We start from the raw sequence: 25,710 nt of genomic DNA on the forward strand, positions 1-25,710 counted from the left end.
ATAACTAAAGTGCCGTTATATTTATATCCGTGCAAGTTGGTGTGGAACACTAGTTTCGCTTATCAGCTCCTCTTAGTTTGGTGTTACTGACGACAGCCGACTTGAATCACAACTAACAAGTCGAAAGAATTATAGGAGAAACGGAAGAAAGTAACGACTAAGAAAAAGAAAGAGAAAAGTAGAATGGACGAAAGAAAGAAAGAAAAAAGAACTCAGTTCTTACATGGAATGAAATTTGACAAATACAGTATTATTTCTGAACAAAGAATATAAGAAAATGGAAAGTCCATGAAATTTTGAGAAATGATAGGAAAGACAATTGTTGTACGTTGAATGCGAAAAACTAACAAATTTATTTCGGAGGGGATTGAGCCCGATAGCCCTCTAAATACGCCACTGACTGGGATATACAACTAAAAGTATTTACGGCATATGGTTGGTCGGTTGGATTGGAGTTAGCATTCCTTTCAACAGCGAGACACAGCGGATATGAAACACAGTGGCGTAAACAAGAAGTGTTTCGGGGTTTTAAATTCTTCTTGAGCAAGGTATTATGGAAAAATAAACTCATGATTATCCGCGGAATTTGGTGGCGCTTCAACCGCGGATAATCCGCAAAATGGATGAAAAAAAAAGACCCAAATCAAACGAAAATGCTTTTGAACGATTTTTTATATAAAATAAGGGTCCTTAACATACAATTATAATGTAATAAATAATACTTTTCTATACTTACAAGTACATTGGTTTATTTTTACACACACACACACATACACAAAAATCAATCAACTGTTTTGGTTTTTCCATTTTTTTTATTTTTTATTTTTTTTTAGTTTGACATCCCACGATTGTATACCGAGGCTAAGGGAGAAGGTGATGATGAGATGGATGACAATGGTTGAATGACGAAAGTAGAAACAAAGTCTGGAAGTAGTAGAAGTAAGTGCTCTACCACTGAGCCACCATGGACTCTGTTTTTTCTTCTTAAAAGATCTCTTGTTCACTTGTGATTGATTTTTTAAAACAACATTTTGTCCAAAAAGAAGCAAGATGCGAAAGGAAAGAAAGACCGCGGATAATCGTCGATACTTTACTGTGTATCCTTTCAGGATATGAGATTGTGTGTTTGAGCCCCCCCCCCCCCTTCCAATGAAATTCTGCATATGACACTGATGAAACATGGGCCTACTGCTTAACGTGGTATCCGGGAATAGATGGTCGATTATGACTCGCTGATCATGATTTTGAACCAAGGTGGGAGATCCAATAGAACAATCATTCGAAGCTAACATTTGAAGTTCTTAAGGCTCTACGTTCTCGTAAGACATTATGCCTGATTCCCTACAATATGTTATTCTAAAACGTTTACTCTATTGTTTATGATAAATACATAAACTGTTGTTTAGACGAAGTGAATTGCATGAAAAAAATAACAATAACTAAAAACAAATACAATGGTTATTCTGACAAATAATCGTTTGGGTTGGTTGGAGTTTGGCTTTTTTTTTTTTTTTTTAAGCAACGACGCTATATGAGACGTAAACCTGCGATTTAAATTTGAATCTGAACTACCGTATTATTTTAAAATTTTAATACTTGTCCACCGGAGACCCTGTGCTCCAAAGGAGCATCTGTTAGTCACTAAAACAGCAAAGAAGACAAGAAACGTTTTGTTCAAATATACATTTTGTCGTTGATCTCTCAAATTAACCCTATTTTAAGGAAATTCTCTTTAGGAGAACACGAAGGCGCGCAGTTCGAGATGCATTAAAGTTTCAAAAAGTGTTAACTCAATTATGAAGTAATAGCGTCAATTACCCGCTTCACTGGGTTGAAACAAACAAAAAAAAAAAAAAAAAAAAAAAATAGTATACTACTATGTTCCGTTAATAATAGTATACTGAAGCGTTCTCTTGATATTGGTCATTTTTGATCAATATATATATATATATATATCCTCCCCCTCCCTGCATTGCGGGGCTGAATTTGGATTTAAACGGCATCGGAAGTATCACTGTTCATCTCAGTAACCCCGAAAACTATGGAATCGGCACTAATATAGGTCATTTATTTCCCCCTCTAAGTTGCACCGTCAAAATGAAATTGTGGAAACCATTCCAGTCCCGAACCTCATCTACGTTGAAAATTTGATCAAGATCAATCGGGTGGTTCAAGAGTTATTAAGTCACAAACATAGTCACTTTCATTTATATTTATATAGATAGATCTACTTATCCGTATTTACCATAAATATATCTGTATTTATATTTACCATGTATCTAGGGGAAAGGGGACAGCTGCAAGTCTCCGGAACTATCACACCCGCTATTTAAAAAATCTGTATAAAATACTAGCTGTGATAACTTCTTAATAGAGATAATAAAACGAATTCATGATCAAATACTACTGTCAATTACAATTATATGAAAGAGCAACCATAGCAATTGATATTTATGGTGATTTTCGCTAGTTTTTAGAAATATAATATTTACCACTACCCCACTACTGTGAACTAGATTCAAACTCTCCAATGAAATGAACTAATTTAAAAATAAACTACTGAAACATGAATACTGTGACAAAATATTATTGTGTAATCATTTCTGCCTAGCGTTGCAAAACTCTGCGACGACAGATCAGCAATTTCTGAATGGTTATTACAACATAATTTCTTGGCAAACATAACTTAATTGGTACAGTAAATTCATTATTTACCATCATAATGTATTTACTATCATGTCAGTCGTCTTACGAATGCGAGGTTCAAGGATCTTGGTGCATATTACAAAATATTTACGTCTATGTAATTGAGACCTGCCAACAGGGAGAATACTTAATAACAACAATTCACAGAATACTTATTTCTTTATAATTGAAAGATATATTTTGTGATAGTTTATTGTGTTTCGAAATACTGTGTTGGATTGTAAAAGTTCACAGTCAAACTTCTATATTTCTTCATCCAGCATCAACAGTTGAACTTAAATTTCCTGCACTTTATAAAGAATTGATTGAAATTATCAAGAAAGCGAATATTCCTGGCTTCAAGGTATTTAAATTAATTTACTTGATATTTCTAGGATAACCAGTCAATCTCAAGTGTGAGGGTTTGGAGGGGCATGATGGTGGCTCAGTGGTAGAGCGCTTACTTCTGGTGTGTGGTGCCCCTAGTTCCTTCCCCGGCCAAGTAACTTTGTGATGTACATCATCGTGTCCGTGGATTTTATCGGGGTACTCCTGTTTCCTCCACGTTACCATTTCACTAATTATTCCATCATCATTCATTTGCTTTAATCATTCGTCTCCCTTTGTCATGAGATGTTAAACTGAAAGATTTTCAAGTTTAAAGGGAAATGTGATTAAAAATACATTATCGAAGAAGAAATGGGAACATAGAAGTGGAAAATTATACTGGCTAAACTCTCAGATGATCGTTTTGTATGAACGGAGGGGAAGCCACTAGTGTCATTTTGAAAGGTTCTTTTTTTTTTTTTTTTTTTAAGTTGTTTGATATTACATTTTGTGTTCAAATGTACTTACCTAATATTGAGTGGTAATCGATAGGTAGTGGATTGAAAGTTGTGAGCTCTCATGTAATATATGTCATATATCAAGGAAAGGTTCCTATGTGCTGAGGGGATATACAATCTGGTCTCCTTAGGTGGCTGTTATGCTTTACACTATACACAGGGATGTTTTCAGATTTATTTCCAAGAGGGGAGTAGGAGTCATTATACCGATGGAGAAAAGTAGTACTCCAAGAACACGGCACCGAAAGGAAATATTGTAGCTCCAGAGGAAGGAAATTCTCCCAGAACCATCCTTTGAAATCATCATTGCTATTATATCTTAACTTACTGGCTTTAAGCAAAGGGAGGTTTTCTTGTTTTAACCCCCGTCAACGAGATATTATGAAAAAATAAGCATTTACCGTATTAGGATATGTATACAAAAATCCTGAAGCGATATGAAAATGAGAATTTCCTTTAATGAGATGCTGTGTGTACAATTAGCCTAACTTTTTATATGAGTATAAGAATATCAAACATTTCGAACATTGCTTTCAATATTATATATATAACTAAAACATTGATAAAATTGATTAAAAATATAAAGGGCGAATGGCCACGATATAAGTAAATAGCCACGGAAAATGCCAGGAATATTTTTTTCCAAAGGCATAATATTTTCTTTAAGGTTCTGAGTGAAATTATCATTACATGATTAATAAACATTATTAAAATGATTAGCAGTGGAGTAGTTTATATGAATAAATAATAAACAATTGTTTCTCATACAATAAGATTTCACGAATCAGTAGCTGATATCAACATGTAACTTGAAAAAATGATTTTAAAAAACTTAACGGTGTCGAGTATTATGTTATCTTTATTTTTTAGCCAATTGATTTATATTAGAAATTAGTTTTCTGTTTCTTTTGAATTGGTCTGGATTTTGGTGATTTGTTCTTCAAGCTTAGCTAAATATTCTCTACATTTTTGAAATTAATTTGCAATACACATGAAGTTGATATTACTTAAATTATATTTGGTCATTAAATATTAAAAATCAAATCATGAAAATTCTAATACATTTTAAAGAAATCAGAGAAATAATTCTCCATATAAATCAATGCACTTAGAAATAAAGATGGCGTAGGTATTCTACACCGTTAAGAGAACCAAGATAAACTTTTTGCTTTCTGAATGTACAACTGTGAGCAAAATAAATGACGCGTCTCTTTATTTTGAAGTTTCTTGAAAACATCTGCCTTTTCTTTGTATGTCGGAAGGTTTCCCCAGCAGGACAGGTTAATAACAAACCCGTTTTTAATATTTGTGTTAGATATTAGCTTAAAATAAACAAATTAGAAGCAAAAAAAAAAAAAAAACATTAATTCGACCGAAATCACGAGAATTACCAACTCTATTAAAGTGGGAAATTTTTATAGAACGCGAGGGAATTCCGCAGTTCAACACGAAGCAGCGACATCTATGTCATTGAGAGAAATGTGGATTAAATCTACAAACGAAAATTTTAAGGAAATATTTCTAATATGTCTTATTACATGCATTATCTGCGAACTCCAAATATATGGATCTATACTAAGTATCAACGTATAGATAGAGCAAAAAGTGGAAATTACCTATGGAAAAGGACGAATTGGCAGCACGATCGTAATGAAAAATCGTCTTTACCGTAGAACAGGTTTAATTGAAGTTGAGTTTAAAAACCTTCAGAAATTTCCAACATATAAAGGAAACGGAAAGATTTTCAAAAAAAAATTCAAAATAAAGAGACACGTCATTTATTTTGCTCATAGTAGTACATTATGCATTTAAAGAAAGAAGATTTAAACAAATAATTATGAAACTGGATGCAAGTAGTCTAACCAATCTAGGTCCACAACATAAATAAAAAACAAATTGCAATATTTATAAGTAAGGTTACAAAGCCTGTAGTGAAACGTGTATATATTATTTCATACAACCAATCCACCCAACAGATAATACATACATTAGGTTATTTTTAGACATAGTCTCAATATCGGTTGAAACACTTGTCACATCATGGGATGAGTTTGAAGATTTCCTTCTGGTAAAAATCCTATCCTTGCGTGTTCACGAAGTCCAACGTCTCTTTGTCTGAAGTGAAACGACAGCCTCCTAAGTGCTCCTTCAAGTCCGGGAACAAGTGAAAGTCACTTGGAGCGCTGTAGGAAGGGTGGTAGATGATGTCCCAGTGAAATTGCTTCAACAGCGTGGTGATACTCTGGGCCAGTGTTGCCACAATCCTCGCTCTGGAGTGGGCTGAAAAATAGTACCAAATTGAACCAAAAAGGGCTGAATTCATTATTTTATATCAGTGTAATACATGGCTCTATAACACGAAATTAAAAGAGGTAAAGTTCTAGAACACTTCTCCTCCCCCCCCCCTCTCCCAAGAGTCCAAATCAAGAAAGTACTCTTTTTAAAGATTATTTTTCAAAAACATCCAAATAGGAGGACCCAGTGGCGTAACAATGGCCTTTGGCACCCCAAAGCAAAATACCTAGGGGCGCCCGCTCACTCATTTAAGACCAATGTATGACCATCTGTAACTTACGCGTATGCGCCACATCCCACATCTGACTGGCTTTGGGCAGTGTTGCTAACATAAGATTTCTCTTTCCGCTAAAACAGGGCTAAAAATTCGCTAACTGCAAAAAAAAAAAAAAAAAAAGTTATCGTCTACAAAAATACTGTAAGTAATATTGCAATCGGTATTTAAGAAGTTCAGCAAATTATTACTCTCCAATAATGTTGAGATTAGAGCCTAAATAGGTCAGTATCGATCTCATCCATTTAACACTACGTCATCTCAATCAAAATCAGGAGCGGAGGAAGGCAAAATTTTCACCCTGCCAATGAGTTTTTGCCCTCCCCCCACCTAGTCCTAGCCTATATTTTACATTTTATTACAGTGATGTTAGAAACTTTATTTTGGGGTGCTCGTTTGGGCGCCCCTGACGTTACCGTCCCGGGCAGCTGCCCGGTTTGTCCAAACTTTGGAGCTTGGAGAATTTGTCGTTATTGTTGAAAGCCTGTTGCGCAGGGGAATTTTACTTATAGTTAGTAAGCTCTGGTATCGTATTAATACGGTAATAATTAATTACCAGGAGGGTTAATTTCTTAATCATACAGTGCTGTAACCTCGACGAGTTTACAGTAATGCCAATAATTTGATACGCAAATGTAATAAACTGCGAGAGAAGGGGGAAGAAATTTTTATTTTTACCATGTTTGAAAATGAAGACCACGAAAACTTAGGGCTCCCGCTCCTGGGAAACGTCCTGCGCCGTACGCACTTCCTACCCTGCCTACCCTATTGCTACGCCGCTGGGAGGATCCTAAACAACCGTGGAAGTAAATGAAACTTTTCTCGCACGTAGGAAGTGAAACAGAGGCCGCAAATTAAAAGAGAAAACAGTTATAATCTTCCGTATGTAGTGCAAGGAAACCAAACGCGCCTCTATTTCAAAGTGACCATAAATCAAAACGGTATTATGGCCATATATGAAAAAATATATATATAAAACGAGAAACAAATCAATCATCTCCGAATTCACTTCTCATGACATCACACAGAGTAACGTGAGATGTGGGAAAAGTCTTACTGACACTTTTGAAAATGTGACAAGTATTTGTTAAATGGTGCTGAATTGGGTAGAATTGTACCAACTTTTTCACAAAAGGGGCTGAAAATGCCAGCGTGGTACCAACGGGCTGATGAATGTCAAAAAGGGCTGAATTTGGTACAATTGTACCAAGTGTGGCAACAGTGCTCTGGGCTCTTTGCGGGCGCGCATTGTCGTGAAGGAAGATGGCGCCCTCAGTGAGAAGTGCTTGCCGTTTTCTTCTGATTGGTTCACGCAATCGTATCAAGGTCTCACAGTATGGGTCAGTGGTAACTGTGCGCCCTCCATGACTATGAGACCAGCGCTCTCCCAAATCACTATGTCCATCGTCTTCCCGGTAGATGGCGTCACTTTAAACTTCTTTGTCTTTGGAGAGAAGGGGTATTTCCACTCCGGGAGTTCTTAAGTTGACATAACCAGAGCAACAGGTCATGACGTCACTACCCTGGAGCACTTCATGCGCAGTGTATCCATAACCAAGGCAGCTCTGTTGACAGCATTACGGCTGAGATAATATGCCAAGGTGGATTATAATTTAATACATACCAGAAATTTGTTCGTGTACTGTGTACAATAAAAAACACATTATGTTGTTACAGTGGTTGTGTGAGTTGCGTTTTACATTCAACAAACGAACAAGATTATACACAAACAATGCACTGAATAATGCGTAAATAATTGCGGCTTGTCCCATCAAAGGCGGGAAGAACGCCGGGATTTTTAAAAAATATCTCATTTCGTGCTGCGCACTGATACGTGTATCAAGATTGAAATTTCAGGTTTCAGTTATGTTCTATTTTATAAGTGTACTGACATTCATGATATATCAATTTCTTTTAGCACCAAATGAACTCTTGTAGGTTTAGTAAGTGTTTTGGAGTGGCAGAAACGGGATTAAGAATACGTGGACATTTTTAAAATTACAATTTACAGGTAAAAAGTGTTAATTCAGAACAAAGACTATGTAAGTCATCTGTGAACATAGATACAGCAATAAGATGTTGCTTTCATTTTTATAAAACTCTCCTTAAGGGGCGTTATTCAACGGTTGCAAACTAATGTACAAGGGACTTGAAATATGACTATTTCGCTGCCTGAACCTACCCTAACCTAACCCGAACTACTGCTACTCTACTACTACTAGTATACTATTATTACTACTACTACTCAACTACTACCATTACTGCCTTACTATACTACTACTACTACTGCTACTAGCCTATTATTATACTATCATTGCTACTACCAGGGCCGAAACCAGCTACAAAGGTTTGGGAGGGCTGTGAATATGTTGCGGGGGCCAAGTCATTAAAATTATTTTATAAATATTTAAATTGTTTTTTTTTTCTATTAATAATATTTTGTATTGAAATCTGGAGGGGCCACAAAAAGTTTAGGGGGACCTGGCCCCCCTAGCCCACCTCTGGTTGTGGGCCTGGCTACTACTAAACTACTACCCTACTACTACTGCTTTACTACTACTATACTATCATTACTACTATTACTACTACTAAGTGTGCACCCATAATTTTTTTAAATGTAATTTTTGAACAATTATCTCTCGTAGCGCCCCTGAATTTTACCTGTTCCTGGTGGATCACTGGCATGCGCCAACACATGTACAGTTTAGAAAGCGTGATGACGCTATTTTCATCGAGAAATGTGGGTTTCAAACTAATATGAATTTGTCCACGTATTATTGATCTGAACTGCGGAAACTGCTCTGCCCCAATTTAAGGATGCATATTAACACTGATGTAATAAAGTAATTATGTAGCCTATACCTAAGCTACACGAGGTTTATATTTACGCACCCACTGGCTCAACTTGTGAAGTATTTCGTTTTATTAGCTTATCGACGTCGACCATATCCTAGACACCGCATGAACAAAGTCGCACATAGTACGAACTATTCGCAAAATCAAAGTAGGCGAATAACTTATCGACAATTTTCGCATTTATTACTGCATTAAAATGGGAAGGTCATTAAGTGACATGAATTCCCGCCTATATCTGTGTGCGTTGTGGATTACACGCACATTTAATGGATTTATCAAGAAATACTGAACCCACAGGTTCAGCACCCACATAACTGCATTACTTATGAACAAGGGCGCCTATCAGGGAGGGCAAGGTGGGGCGCTCGCTCTCCTAAGAGGAAATTGTACTTGGGAATATTGAAAACCCAATAGAATTTTTACATTACTTAAGCAAAATTTGAAACTATATTTGAAACGTCGCTTATACTTGCCCCCCCCCCCTTGGAAACCACAACATGAGCGCCCTTTTTTATGAACTGCACACTAAGAAAAATCCGTTCTTCGGACAGCGGTATATTGTACAAAGTAGAAATGACTAGATTTGTCAACGACAATAGATTTTATTGCCCCCTTAATTGCTTTTATGACTGTATACATTTGATGTCAATATGGCCGTGTCGGCCTTGGGAGGTTTTAGGGGGAGGTGGTTTTATTACCCTGTTTGTTAGGTGGTTAGACGGGTTCCTGGAAAAGGTTGAGTGTTAGGAGGGATGGAGTAGTTTCTAGAAAAGAGGTTGAAGGACATGATTTTGATAGGGTTGTTTCTAACAGCTATGCTATGATCAAATTAATTATTCTTTTATTTGTATTTTCTTAATAAATTAGTCGGAACAATTGTACTGGTTCGCTTGCTAAGCAGGCTCCTTATTTATTGGATCGTATGCTAAAGCATACTCCATAGAACAATCTCTGATTGTGATTATATTAATTAATTCTCTTAATAAATTAATTGGAACAATTTCTATTGGATTGCTTGCCCTACAAGCTCCTTATTATTTTTCCCAAATCGTATGCTAAAGCATACTCCATAGAACAATCTCTGATTGTGATTATATTAATTAATTCTCTTAATAAATTAATTGGAACAATTTCTATTGGATTGCTTGCTAAGCAACCTCATTATTTTTCCCAAATCGTATGCTAAAGCATACTCCATAGAACAATCTCTGATTGTGATTATATTAATTAATTTGACCATTTGCATTCATATTAAAATGGTGGAGGGAATAAACTTTATTCATGCGGGACTTTTTAATTTGACGGATCGTATGCATAGCATACTCGGTGAGCATACTAGAAATTTCGTGTATAGAATATGTATAGTGCGGTATGATAAGCATTGCTGGTACATATACAGAGCGTGGTTCTCGTACGTCTTTCGCTGCTGAACTTAAGACATGAACTGAACTTTTCGCGCGCTTTTGGAAACTGGTTGGGCAAGAGGGAAAGATGGCGTTGTCGGGTAACAGGTGCGTGTTAAAACATGAAGACAAATACAAAGGAAAACCGACGACACGTTTAGTACACATCACAGAGTGCCGACAGAGTAATAGAAAAGAAGTTTGGCGTCAGGGTAGCTGAACACAAGACAATGTCGGCGAAGAATACAAAGAAGATTGAGGTTGTGGCAGGTAAACATGTTGAATTATACCTGTATGCTAATTGGTAATAAAAACAAGTTTGGCGTCAGGGTAGTTGAACACAAGATATTGTTGACGGCGAATACAAAGAAGATTGAGATCGTGGCAGGTAAACATGTTGAATCATGCCCCTATGCTAATTGGTAATAAAAACAAGTTTGGCGTCATGGTAGTTGAACACAAGATATTGTTGACGGCGAATACAAAGAAGATTAAGGTCGTGGCAGGTAAACATTACAGAGTGCCGACAGAGTAATAGAAAAGAAGTTTGGCGTCAGGGTAGTTGAACACAAAACAATGTCGATGGTGAATACAAAGGAGAATAAGGTTGCGGTAGATAAACATCACAGAATACCGACAGAGTAATAAAAACAAGTTTATTGGTATGTGAAATGACAATAAAAAACATTGTCGGCGAAGAATACAAAGAGGATTGAGGTCGTGACAGGTAAACATCACAGAGTGCCAACAGAGTAATAAAAAGAAGTTTGGTAATGCGTTAGGTGAACACAAAACAATGTTGATGGTGAATACAAAGAAGATTAAGGTTACGGTAGATAATAACACAGTAATAAAACATTGTTGACGAAGAATACAAAAGAAGTTTGGCACCACGAATTGTGGTACATGACGCGACACCGAACGGAAATACAAAAGAAGTGTTGATCCTGTTGAAACATGAAGGGGTACTGAATGCAATAGAAGATTGTTACATTGATATGATACCGAATGAAAACACAAAAGAAGTTTTGCAGTATGAATTGTGTTGACACTTTTCTTTGTACGTAGATAACATTTTAAGTGATTAGTACAGGATATGAATAACATTATTGAGGGAATACCGTTGTAAGATGTGAATGATCGTAACACAATGTAAATAATATTGACAATGTTGTTTCAAAAGAATGTTTGATCAATAAATGATACATGAGAACATAAATGCAATGTAAGTATATGTTTTCTCCGTCCCTTATACCTATTGAAAGTTGTATAGAGAATTGGGGAAGTACATTTGAAAATATTTTAAATGATGTAATGGGCGTGTTTTAAAGTACCACGTGATATGACGTCGACATAAGTTTTCCTTATATACTGGGTATGATGAGAAGACTGACATAGTATCATCATGGATTCGTCTGCCATTATAGTACAGCGAGAAATTCAACTTTGCAACGAAGTAGATTGGGATTCTACATTTGACTATGTTGAATCTCCCAACAAAAAGTTTAAATTGCATAGAGAATCTCCGGACTTGTTTATTGATGAAGAAACTTGCTATTTTTCACCGGCTTCTCCAGATGTCATTATAGAGGAAGAAACTTGCTCACCGGCTTCTCCAGATGTCATTATAGAGGAAGAAATTTGCTCACCGGCTTCTCCAGATGTTATTATAGAGGAAGAAATCATTGATTTAAGAGAAGAGCCAATATTAATTCCAACTTCGCCAGTTGGATCAAGAACAACTTCACCAGTACCAGTACCAGGAACACCGGAGCAAAAGTTTCAAGTTCCAACGATAAAGTGGACACTTGCAGAAGAAGGAAGATCAACATCTCCTGATTTATTTAATGAGGAAGAGGAGGAAGAAATTTGTAAGTTATTCAACGAGATAGAAGAGTGCAAACCCAGCACGCCATCACCAAGTGTTTCACCGTTGGACTATCCATCTTCACCCCAAAAGGTTCCATTGGATTTGCGTGTGCAGTACCAGTGCGAGTGTAATAGTGACTTTGTAAGTGAAACCTGTGTTAAAGATAGTATTTTAAAGTGGGAACCAGATACAGTTTTACTATGCCCTGGCTGCAACCTACATTATTTCAACCAGTTCGGGCACAGGTGCCTTCTTGTGAATATATTAACTCTCGAAGCAGAAGCATGGAAAATTATGGCAAGCAAAGATGTGAGAGACAATGTGTATTCAAATTATGTGAAATCGCATTCTGCTAACAAAAGAAGTGAACATTTATTTCATGAAACCTATGACAACTTATTAAAGAACCCAAATTATATTGAAGGACTAGTGAACATTTTATTAGAAAAAGATAGAAACGCGACAAAGTGATTTCTTTTTTTTGTATGTAATATAATCTGTATATATTATTTCTGTGTGTGTGTGTGTGTGTGTGTGTGTGTTTGTACATGTATATTATTTTCTATACTTGTTTGCTTGTATATATCTTTATCTCCAAATAAATATATACGAATTTCATTTCTTGATTTTTATTTAATAAAAGAAACTTTCCTAAATAAAAGCTATCATTGGCATTTTACAAAGTGAAACTCATTTACGGTTTCTATCGTTTAAAATTGGTATTTGATGAGTGTTTTATATTTTTCTTGATTTTACTAATACTTTGAAGTATTTAAAAGTTTGATGAGTATTTTACAAGTTTGCGATTTGAAACATAGATCCTCAAAGTTTGTGTAACAAACAAAACATACCCTGAATAAGAAGAGTTTATGTAACGAAAGATCCACATAAATAAATAAGAACGAATTTGTGCAACAAATATTTGATGAATTACACTTTATGAGTATTGTGTTAAGAAAAGTAAGCAGAGTTTCTGCAAGAATTTTTATTATATTCACAATCATAGATTGTTCAGAGTTCCACAGAAACTTTTTAATATATTTACAATAAAAAAAATTAACACTGACTTTGCAATGAGAAAGGATTTTTTAAGTTCACACTTAAGTGTCCTTAGTATTTTACATAGTAATTATTTAACACTACATAACTATGTTGATGTAAGAGTATTACGGTAAGTAAAACGAAATAAGAAGATTGTTCATCGTATTCTTAATACGTTCACACAAAGTGTTCGATTAAATAATTACGAGATATTAAATAATACAACAACAACAACAAAAAATTAACACCGACTTTGCAATGGGAAAAAAGAATACATATAAAAACAGAAACTGATCGAATAATGAATTTAAATATGTATACTATGAAGTAATATTATAGTATGATTTATATACTTACCTTACAAATACAATAAGTTTCACATATATGTGATATAAAATGCAGAAAGTGTTTTACAAAGGCGAATCATAACATGCAGAAGTTGTTTTACATACAAGCATCATAACATGCAGAAACTAATTTTACAAACGCGAATCATAACACGTAGAAAGTGTTTTACATACAAACATCATAACATGCAGAAGTTGTTTTACATACAAGCATCATAACATGCAGAAACTAATTTTACAAACGCGAATCATAACACGTAGAAAGTGTTTTACATACAAACATCATAACATGCAGAAAATGTTTTACATACAAACATCATAACACGCAGAAAATGTTTTACAAACGCGAATCATAACATGCAGAAAATGTTTTTTACAAAGTGAATCACAACATGCAGAAATTGTTTTACAAACGCGAATCATAACATGCAGAAAATGTTTTTTACAAAGTGAATCACAACATGCAGAAAGTGTTTTACAAACGCGAATCATAACATGCAGAAAATGTTTTTACAAAGTGAATCACAACATGCAGAAAGTGTTTTTACAAACGCGAATCATAACATGCAGAAAGTGTTTTTCATACAAGCATCATAACATGCAGAAAATGTTTTACAAACGCAAATCATAACATGCAAAAAGTTTTTCACATACATGTGGTATAAATGTCGAAAAGTGTTTTTTTTCAAAAAACAAATAATTAACACCAATTTTAAAACGTTCACAAATAAATTTGTTCAGAGTATGTTTAACATACGATCCGTAAAAATATGAAGTGATTGAACAAAATTAAAACTAAAAAATACAACTTACGAAAATGAAAATGTAACTTGCAAAAATGAAAATGCAAGTTGTCAAAATAAAAATGCAACTTGTCAAAATGAAAATGTAATTTTCAAAATTAAAAAAATGCAAGTTGTCAAAATAAAAATGCAAGTTGTCAAAACTAAAATGCAACTTGTCAAAATGAAAATGCAGGTTGTGAAAATGAAAATGCGAGTTGTCAAATTAAACATGCAAGTTGTCAAAATAAAAATGCAACTTGTCAAAATGAAAATGCAAGTTGTCAAAATAAAAATGCAAGTTGTCAAAACTAAAATGCAACTTGTCAAAATGAAAATGCAGGTTGTGAAAATGAAAATGCGAGTTGTCAAATTAAACATGCAAGTTGTCAAAATAAAAATGCAACTTGTCAAAATGAAAATGCAAGTTGTCAAAATGAAAATGCAAGTTGTCAAAATAAAATGCAACTTGTCAAAATAAAAATGCAACTTGTCAAAATGAAAATGCAAGTTGTCAAAATAAAAATGCAACTTGTCAAAATGAAAATGCAAGTTGTCAAAAACTAAAATGCAACTTGTCAAAATAAAAATGCAACTTGTGAAAAATGAAAATGTAATTTCAAAATTAAAAATGCAACTTGTCAAAATGAAAATGCAAGTTGTCAAAACTAAAATGCAACTTGTCAAAATAAAAATGTAAGTTGTCAAAACTAAAATGCAACTTGTCAAAATAAAAATGCAACTTGTCAAAATGAAAATACAACTTGTCAAAATGAAAATGTGAAGTTTTTCACATGCATGCAATATAAAAGTGTACAAACAAATTTTAGGCACGTGGATCATAACATACGGATTTTTTGTTATATGCATATGTTAAAGTTTCATATGCACATGTTAAAGTTTTTAGTTGCATGAAATAATTTTAAGTACGATAATGTAAAACGCATTTACACAAAAGAAAGTTTTAAAATCATACATCTAAGGAAATAATATAAATGAAAACAAGTAATATACACTGATAAAATTTTATTTACAAATTACAATAAGATATAGATATACATAGTTTACATACAGATACATTTGTGATTTTAACATTCCTTGATATATTGTTTAATACAATCTATATTTATATTAGTATATGTACAATTACATATTGGCCAATTTTTTGCTGAAAGTCTTTTATCACTTCTTTTTGTTAATTTATACACATTGTTATTATTATTATTTTGTAATTGATTAGCAGAAAAGTTTTTATTTTCCATTATTACTTTTTGTGCATATTATAATGTAAATCTTTTTGTAAGAATAACTCTGTAATTAACTGAATGTTATCTTTGTTTAACAAAATGTTATATAATGTATATGTAAATGTCCAATCATCAATTTCAGTATCACAATGTACTGTTGCAAAATCTTTATATAAGTCATCAAAACTTTGTGTGCTTACCATTCTACGCCATGCATTATAGCATAACATATCATAGTCTAAAGTAATACACTCATGTTCATTTAAATTTGCGCGATTTTGAAAACACCCGTAACACAAAAGTTCTCGCTGTGGTTTCCAACGGTCAATACATAATAACAAACACTGTTCATCTATAGAAAAAGAAGAACACCGATATTCACAATAATTGTATGTATTTAGGAAACGACATTGGTATTCACAGTATGGATTGTTGATACACATTTTTATCGTGTTCAAGATATGTTTCTCTTAAATCAGAAATGTGATAATCATTGAATGTAATCTCCTGATATGTATAGTTAAATTTGTTTATAAGATGCGGAATAATGTTTACGTCTATATATTTCACATGAATTTTTAGATATTGTTTTAATATTTCATCGCGTGTTGATTTCTTAATTAGGAAATTCCACACAGTAGTATTTAATTCTTCATCACTTTCACTTACACATTTATGCTCAGTTTCTTTCTCACTATGAATTGCACAACTTTCACAAAGTAATGGTTCAGAAAGTTTATATTTTTCTAGTAACTGTTTTACACAAACTTCATTTACTTCATTAGGAGTACAACCACACTTCACATCATTGAATATCAGAATGTCATTAGAAATTGTATCTTGATCTAGCACTACTACTTCCTCTTCAAACGGTATTTCATTTGGGTATCTGAAATTTCGTCTATACACACTATCGTCTATGCTAATTTCTTGTGTTGGATAAATAATCCTATATTTTTCAGCGTCTTCTTCAGGAATGTCAGGATCATTTGGATGTACAACAATAATTTTCTTTTGTTTTTCAAGTTCAAAACGTTTTTCACGTGGTGAAATGTACTTTACATGTTTACTTTGCGATAAGGAAAGATTGGTTTCAATTTCACCTTTCCTTTTCTTATTATGAAAAGAAGAATATGTTCTTAATTGTTTAACATTATGCAGGTCTTTATTTATTTCTCGCTTTGCAACTGCTGAAACATCTACCTTTTGACTATACATCTTAACAACGTATCATCCACTTTATTTGTGTTAGTACAAGTACACGCATGCGCAGGATTTATAGTGCAAAGGTAGGGGATGCGCGAAACAAATGCGCAGAAAATAAGTATGAATATTTTAAAAGTTTTTCCCCATTACAATATTTGTTTACGTATTGAATTAGATTCTGTGTATTTTAAATATCAAAAAATATTTAATTTGATACGTCAGACTAACTCCACTTTTATTTTGATTGAATATTAACTTAAGAATAACATTAATTATATACATGATCTTATGAAAATATAGTGTGAGAAAGTATGATTTTATTCATACAGATTTAATGGATGACAATTCAGTATTTGAATGTTACAGTACTATATCCACTTGTAATGTTTCATGATACAGAACATATACACAAAGTAAAGAAATATGCATGTAACAGTGGACATATACGTGTAACGGTTGACTTATGTTTGGCTTATGTTGCACATGTAAGGAAGAAGGTATCATTGAATGCACACATTGTGACACTCAACATGTCTTAACAGATACATATTGTACCCCAGAACTTCATAAAGCGTTAAAGACTGGATATAAAATTCTGCAAATTATTGAAGTATGGGAATTATGAACTGTTGGTTCTGAGCTTAGTCATTTAAATATATCAGGAAGCTTTAAGATTTTACCTTATGTCAAATCAAAGGAGACAAAGAAAAATACATGAAAGAGTATCATGTATATGAAGGAATAGAATTAATGGAAGATAACATTAGGATGAACCCATGCTTGAAACAATCTACACTTCATTGCACGGAAAATGGACATAACGATCACACTTATTGCAAAACAAAAGATTTTGTTTTACTTGGTGTTAACGCAACGCTATGCTACGGGTCTGAGGGTAAACATATGTAAACTTACTGCAGGCAGCATTCCTGCATTTTGGCTGTGTACCGACTATTATGTTGAAAAGTTGCAAGTCCGCAAAAGATATTATTGATCTGTACTGTGTAGGCTTCTTTCGTCAAGACAATATGCTGAAAGCTACGTGTGAAAAAATTAGTGAATTTGTGTCTGTAGGGAAGACTACGGTCTTAACTACCGATGATTCCGACGAGTTAATGGGTGTTTTTTCGGGAGGTTAGCACGAGTTTTGCACCAGAACATAGTATATGTTCTACATTGTATGGTACAGGCAGTCGGGAATACTTTCGCATTGTTAATAGTAAAACTATGCAATATCCTTATTTTGGTCTGCGTGGAAAGGAAGTTACCATTGAATGTATGCACACTAGTGGTATCGAAGAACCGCAAACATATGTTCGTTCATTATTCGAATTTGTACAAGAACATACACTAAATGACGTCAATGATGATATTTTTATCGGTATTACTATTGAAAGTTCGCGTCAAAATTAAACAAACGATGTACATGACATGACATCCTAAAAAGGAATTGAATCCCGATATATCGTTCCATATAGTTGAAAATGTTTTAAATACTAATGAACATTTGGAAAGAAGGGAGATCCACGCAAGGGAAAGGGTCGAACCCATGGTTCAGCCAAATATGAAGATTATGTAACGCTTTGGAAAAGTGTTCCATCCCAATGAAGAAACAATGTATATTGTCATCCTCGGAATGGGTAAGACTGATCAACGTCGTAACTGCATGTACAAACTAAAGAATTATCCTGAGCTAGTATTAAAACAGACTAAGGATTTGTGCATTGATCCCAATGTTAGTATTGACCATTAACATGGTTGTACTAATGCAGATGCGAAGAAGTTCGAAAACAAACTAGCCTCTGAACACCAGATAATTATTATTTATGAGAAGAACAAATGAGTTAAGAGTATAATATATCCGTGAATTAAAGATGGCAAACAAAATTTACACCTTGTATGAGAACCAATTGATAACTAACATACATAAACGTTTGTAACCCAATGTTTTTGTGGTTATTGTTTGTAGGATCTTACATGTATTATAGTGAATATCTTACTATCACTTATTTAGTAAAAATTATCTATTCATTCTTACATTATGAAACTTTTAACACATGCTAACAACTCATCAAGACTTATAAACACTTATTTCCCAAATAATTCTAGCAGAAGCGTATCTTTCATTATTTTAAATTGGGTTGTACATAGTTTTCATTTTGTATTGGTGTTAATCAGTTCTTTGCAGCATTTACCATATTCTTTTCATCATTATCAAAACATATCTTTAAAATTATCGCACTATACCGAACTATGCAGTAACTATTGTCAAGTTTCTTAGAGAATTACAGCAGTTAGATTTATTTGTTATCAGTTTTACGCTCACAGAAGAAATCAAGTCATACCAAATCCTTTTTACACTTTGTATGTGTAATATGCCTACAGAGGAGTAACATTTTATCCATACGTCTATTATTTCTTCATATTTTTCAATCACAAACACTATCACTATCACTATGGTTTTTATTCCAAATTAAGAATTTCTTAAAATCTTTCTGCAAGAATATTTCTATCAGTTGATTAAGAAATGTATCATTATGAATCGCATCATCATATATATGAAAAAACTGTTCTAATTTATTAAAAGTATTGCCGTGCATCTTTTGAAACTCATGCCAAATTTCATCCTGTGTATCAATATCCATAACAATGCTTAGTACTTTTGTTTTCAATATATTTTTATCTAACAGAATACAGTCATGGTTTATTGCGTCTTTTAATCCGCGTGCACATCCACTGCAAAGAAGCATACCTCTTCTTTTAGATTCCCACACTTGAAACGCATTTATTAAGCACTGCGTGGTTATGCGAATGTTATCGCAGAAACAAAACCATACGTTTTCAGCATTAGACATTTTCAGTTTAAATTTTCAACAGTTTGAAAATATTGTTTTTATGTATTTCTAAAACACTAGGCACAAATATTTTCACTGTCCACTATACGAAGAAGAAATCTTTTTCATCGACTACAACGGTACAAGATTATTATATGTACCTTTGTTAACCCTGGTATTTATACGTTTCGCCGTAGGATGTATTGTATTATCTGGATTAACCAATGAAAACAGGTTTGAACAAGTTTAAAGTAGACCTGAAACTCATAGTTTCCACCCCCATTAGTTTTAGTTGCTATTCTTTTATGATTATGAAGTGATTCTTATATTCAAATTAACTTGAATATTTCATCTTTGCAACAGTTTTTAAAACAGATAAAGTCACCCATGCCATTTACCCGCGCTTGCTTGAATATCACATCTTTGCAACAGTTTTCTTATAACTGACAAAGTCACCCATCCCGTTTACCCGCGCTTGCTTGAATTTCTATATACTGACATTTAGATTAATAATTAGAAATCACGATACCTGGACACCAATAGATCCTTTGCATGTGTTTGTTTTAATTAGACTATTGGATTCCAACGCAATGTGACAGTTTGATTTGATCCATAAATAATCCCTTTAAAAGTTAAAGGGAAGATTTTAACAATGTTTACTAGATTTTCCGATTCTTAAGTAGTCCTTTGCTCTTGTTATTTTCCAATATTGATTATCTTAAGCTGTATCTAATTATCTTAAGCTGTATCTAATTATCATTTTCTTACTTTTGACCAGTCTCTCTCTCTTATGCTGAGTTTCCTACTTTGTCCACAGTCGTCCTATCCTATTACCCATTGAAGCCTTAGCGGTTTACTCCCCATTTCTATTTGCATTCGGTATTGCTTTTGACTTGGTTCCAGCGTAAAATTCATCAGAGTTGTCAACCGGATGTGGGTAGTTGCTCTACTAATGCAGAAAAGTATGTGGACAGATAAGTACAACAAAAGATTACCTAAAATAATACTGGTCATAGGAAAGACCAAATGGGAGTAATAAATTGTTTAAGGATCTGAGAAGTGAACTTTGTGCCGGACAATATTGTGTTCGTATCTTTTCTTGGGAATTTTCCCCGTTTTCCCTCATAGTTTTATTCATTTCCTTTACCCTAACCGACATAAATGTGGTACGTAATACTCAAAGATTTCATTTATTTCATTGTTTAAGGAGAACGAGAATATTTGTCAGCATTGGTTAGTCTAGGTTGGGAATATATGTTGCAGTTGTACTCGCTGTCCAAATCTGCTATTTTGCTACAAACTTATACAAATTCTCATATTCAGTTGATAAATCTCCGAATGCTGATATTGATTACAGTGCAGTACACTTTTTATAGATAAATAGATACTGAGACCTTCATAGCTAACATGTCCTTAAATACTGATAAGCTCAAACAAAGAAAGAAAAAAATCTAATTCCTAATAATATTTATAGTAAACTGCGCAAATTATAAAAGTTTCCAACTTCACCCTCTGCCCCCTTTCCTTCTTACGTTTTCATGAATTTGGAATTTATTTTACGGATAAAGTGTAGTATATCGCCTATTTATCTGTTATACAATCAAATAGCTTTATATGTAATAGGGTACACATCTCTGATGTGGTAGTTTGTGATTCGATTCCCAACACCCATGTTTTCCTTCATTTATTCACCCACATGTCTTAAGAGGTGTTCTTCATACCCACTAGAAATAAAGATTTCAGTTCAAGTATACTTTCTGACTTGAGCCCATTCAACTTGTTGGTATTTAATAGCTTCAGCTATATATCAGGTCTAATTTTGAAGTGCTTACTTATCATTATTTAGTGTTCAAACATTTTTAACAAGGAGTCTGCTACGCATATGTTCTCTAAAATAATACGAAAAATTACAGTGAGAACTATGAAATTGTTGACAAATCCATCATTAGGTTAGTTCTAGCTTCGTATTGCTTATGAGGAATTCAGTTGACTCTGAAGATCGTAATGTTGGGAAGAAAGATAGGAACATATTTCGCAAAACCATGAAGATTATTGAATACAAAGTTCTTGTAGTGTACATCCTATTTCTCTCCCTATCTCCATCTCTGTACCTCTCTCTATCTTTCTCTTCATCTCTCTCCCTATCTTCCTATCTGTACCTTTCTCTCCATCTCTGAACTTCTCTCTCTCTATCCTTCTCTTCCTCTCTCTCCCTCCTTCCCTCTCTGTACATCTCTCTCCCTCCATCTCTGGACCTCTCTCTCTCTCTCTCTTCCTCTAAATGTACATTTTGTTTTGTTTTGATTGTCAGCATTATTCATTTCTCTTAGCTTACAGAGCATAAGGAAAGGAGATTACACTAAATGATCAATGTATCGATTTCACAGTAAAAGTAATAAGAATAGTTTTTCTCTTTGTTCTAGCTTGCCTATGAAATGAGACGAGATGAAACAAAAGTTTGTATGGTTAAGCGGATAGCGTACATGTCTTTGACATCTAAACTTTATTCGTACTTATATTTTTTCTAATATCATTTTCCATTTATTTCACAAGTAGCTCTTAATATGGTCATAGACTTTAGTGTTATTATAAATAACACGAAAGAATTCAAAAGCTGAGTTTTAATAAAAACGAAATAACACAAAAGCAGAGCTTGAACAAGCGATTCGTTAAAAATGTAATTGGTAAGTCAAAATACATACCGCAAAGCCGATAATCCAATACAAGAAATACTCAAAAGAATAAGTAATAAGAGGATTCGATTCCCAAGTAGAATGTTTAAAAGAACTTCAAAGTCTATCAGTTTACTGTCTAAGGACTACAAAGAAAATAGCTTTGATGATGGCAAACTCCAAACAAATTCATACGTATCATGACTATCTTACGTAAAGTTTTCCTTAATCGTGCCACGCAAATGTGATGTCAAATAAAATAAGATTGTTTTCACATTACGCTCACAAATTCAAAACCAAGGGAGGTTTACACCAATTAAATGTTAAAATGAGACTTGACATACACTTGCTTACTGTTCTATCTTCACGAATACATATTTTCAAACTAATTGTGGAACCAAACTTCACCTTAGATGGTTGAGATTCCGGGTTGACCAACTAAAATTATGGGTGAACATATTGTGTCTGTAACTTTTCCAAGCGTTCCCCTCAGAGTTTCTTCATTTTACCAATTGCTTTATCCTAAACAAAATAATTGTGAGGTATCACATTTCATTTTAATACACAGTCAAGGGGAAATCATTTCAATACATAGCGAAGAGAGACCACTAATTATTTATTTAATTAGTAAAGAATCTGATTTCAAATTTCAATATAAGACATCAGTGGGTCAGTGGTAGTACCAACAGTTAGACTTGTAGTGAACTCTCTTGGAGTTTTTCAAGACGAAACAACATTAAATCATTCATTTCTCATAATTACTGTCTCCTTTAGCCTATCCAAGTTTAAACTTTGATTAGTTTACCACAAGACAAAGAGAAATATTACTGGTGAAAAATCAAATAAGCAATTTTCTTTCTATCTTTTCAATTGTTTTGAAATCTTCAAGGTTTGTACAGTATAGTTCCGTGTACAGTTTGTTTTCTACTGTACCAACTAAAATTGTTTCATGGTCAAGTGGTTAGTATGATCGTCTTGGCTAACTGAATAGTACATCAGTGTTGGACATTTCATATTTTTTTATTTGTACGAAAACATTTTCTAATATCACTCGTCAAGGATTCGATTCCCGAAGATAGGTCATGTGACAACAGATTAATTCTTACAAGGAATGTTCTAAGAATTTAGAAAAAAATAGAGACTTCTTGCTGAAAAAATAAACTCAAAATTCAGCCATTCATCAAAAATAGAACCTGCATTAATTTCAAGTATATATAAAGGAAGAAGAAACCTTATATGTTTGCACATTAGTTATTGAGACTATTATCAAAATACCTCAGTACTGTTAAAAAGTTAGAAAGGATTTAAAAATTCAGAGGAAAGAAAACACAAATTTCCCAGCACCCATCCAACAACAACACACAATTTATTTACAAATATATATACACATATATACAAATATTTACACCCCAACAATTACTTCACCCCCCTCTTCCTCCAGTTCATCCACTTCCTCTTCCATCACTTCTTCTTGTTTTTGCCCCCACACTTTCCCCTCCAAATCCCACTTAATCCCCAAAATCTCCTTTACACTTGACTCTTTTTCTTTTTCTGAAACATAATGTTCCAATAATGTTTCATTAATACAGTTCGAACATGTGTGCCATCTTTGTTGATTACTATTTAAATAACACGCTGTAGATAAATAATACGCTTTTCTCTCCCCTCTCTCACGTATTTTTTGTGTACAATATTCAATGCACGTCATGGGTGCGCTGCATGGGACTGGTTTAATTCTTTTTAGAAGAAATGTTCTTAATTTTCTTCGGCATTCCCCCAAATTCGGTGATGATGTAAAAGCTTGGTGTTGGGATTTCATCTTTTCTGCAAAATAATAAAAATAAAAATTATTAGTACAACATAATTTCATCAAAATAGTGCAAATTATACTTAATAGAAATAAAAATTCTGTTATTCTATCCACGTACGAAAATCAGTTTCTTTTAGCCTATAAAAACTATCTTTAGTTTGCAAAAGCTATGTAGAATTTTGGCAAAGTACTTTATACATTTTCGAATTCTCAATAAATCTGTACAAGCAAACTATCTGTGCTGTGTAAAACCCAAAGCTGAACGTACCAATAACTTAAAATCAAATCTAGTGTTCCCTCACAATATAATCGGTAACGTTCTTGCATTCAGTGCGAGCACCACCGGGTTCAATTCCCGGTAGGGGAACTATTGTTCCCCTCACAATATAATTGCTAACGCTCTTGCATTCAGTGCAAGCACCACCGGGTTCAATTCCCGGTAGGGGAACTAGTGTTCCCTCACAACGTAGTCGCTAACGCGTTTTGGCTTTAATGCGGATGGTTCCGCGTAGCGTACTTGCTTTCGCTTTTGCGTTCAATGTGAGCGGCCCCGGGCCCGATTCCCGGTATAAAGGTGTCGCGACGCAGACGTACCCGAAAACGCATTCAAAGCAAACGGTTCTGGTCCAATTACCGACGTGGCATTTAGTCAAAAATAATAATAATGATTTTCTCATTTACACCAACAAATGTCTTGCATGATACCTAATTTCCCTCTTTTCACGAATAGTATGCTTGCTGAAAATTGTCTGATCTCACAGGATAAAATGTTTAAAGATCGGAAATATAAAATCAAATCAATCTTTCATCATCGTATAAAAGATAAATCTAATTCACCCGCAAAAACTCTTGCACTTGTAAATCCTATATCTTAATCCCGATAAAAACTTATATAACTCCACTCCAACAACATGTTATAAAACGGAATTCATACAAAATTATTTATTTATTTAAAAGTGGTAAGGTGTTCACTTTATATGTTTAGGGGGTCTGTAGTTCAATCCTAGGTCATACCAACTGAACAAACACTATTTCTGCGGATTCCTTATACTTTTTATACTAATACTACCAATATGTTTCCAAGAAAAAAATCAGAACCAGTACATTAGCAATAGTAATTTAATACTATTTTAATAGAACTACTAGTGACACCTATCGGCAAAAGTCATAATTAAAGATTAGTTGTGCGTTGAAAGTCCCGCAGTGCTGACGCGTGTGCGACAAAGTTCCGTATATTTTCTCAGGTGAGTATAGTATATATGTTTTCAATGTGTAATAAACCATAGCACATGCTTGTATATTCTGTTGGTCTTAATATTCTATCAAAGTATTGAAGATCAAACGCGTATAAGTAAAACTATTGGGTTAAATAAGGAATATAAACCCATGTCTTTAAGTGACAGAGCAAATATTTACTTAAGTGGTGCGGTACCACATCATTTCTGGGATATGAACCCCAGTCTTTCAGGGGGATGACCCCCTCTACTAGTACTGCTGCATACATTTACATTGAAATCCTAGTGCCTCACTGCGAAATCCATGT

The 25,710-nt window shown here is 33.8% G+C and overlaps 1 protein-coding gene across 9 annotated transcripts in view; it reads left to right on the plus strand.

Moving 5' to 3' along the window:
• Window positions 1-25,710, plus strand: part of LOC145671138 (PI-PLC X domain-containing protein 3-like) — a 181,528-nt gene that overhangs the window by 72,847 nt on the left and 82,971 nt on the right. For 2 of the 9 annotated variants that reach the window (XM_081739944.1, XM_081739948.1), the window contains exon 1: window positions 2,738-3,049. The exons of 5 other annotated variants lie outside the window; for them this stretch is intronic. The gene's annotated coding sequence lies outside the window, so the exon portion shown is untranslated. Of the gene's footprint in view, window positions 1-2,737; window positions 3,050-25,710 lie in introns of those variants that run through there. 2 more of the 9 variants (XM_081739947.1, XM_081739951.1) reach the window with 2 other exon arrangements.

The sequence above is a fragment of the Thermobia domestica genome, chromosome 15 (assembly GCF_964235325.1).
Source record: "Thermobia domestica chromosome 15, izTheDome1.hap1.1, whole genome shotgun sequence".
Classification (NCBI taxonomy): Eukaryota; Metazoa; Arthropoda; class Insecta; order Zygentoma; family Lepismatidae; genus Thermobia; species Thermobia domestica.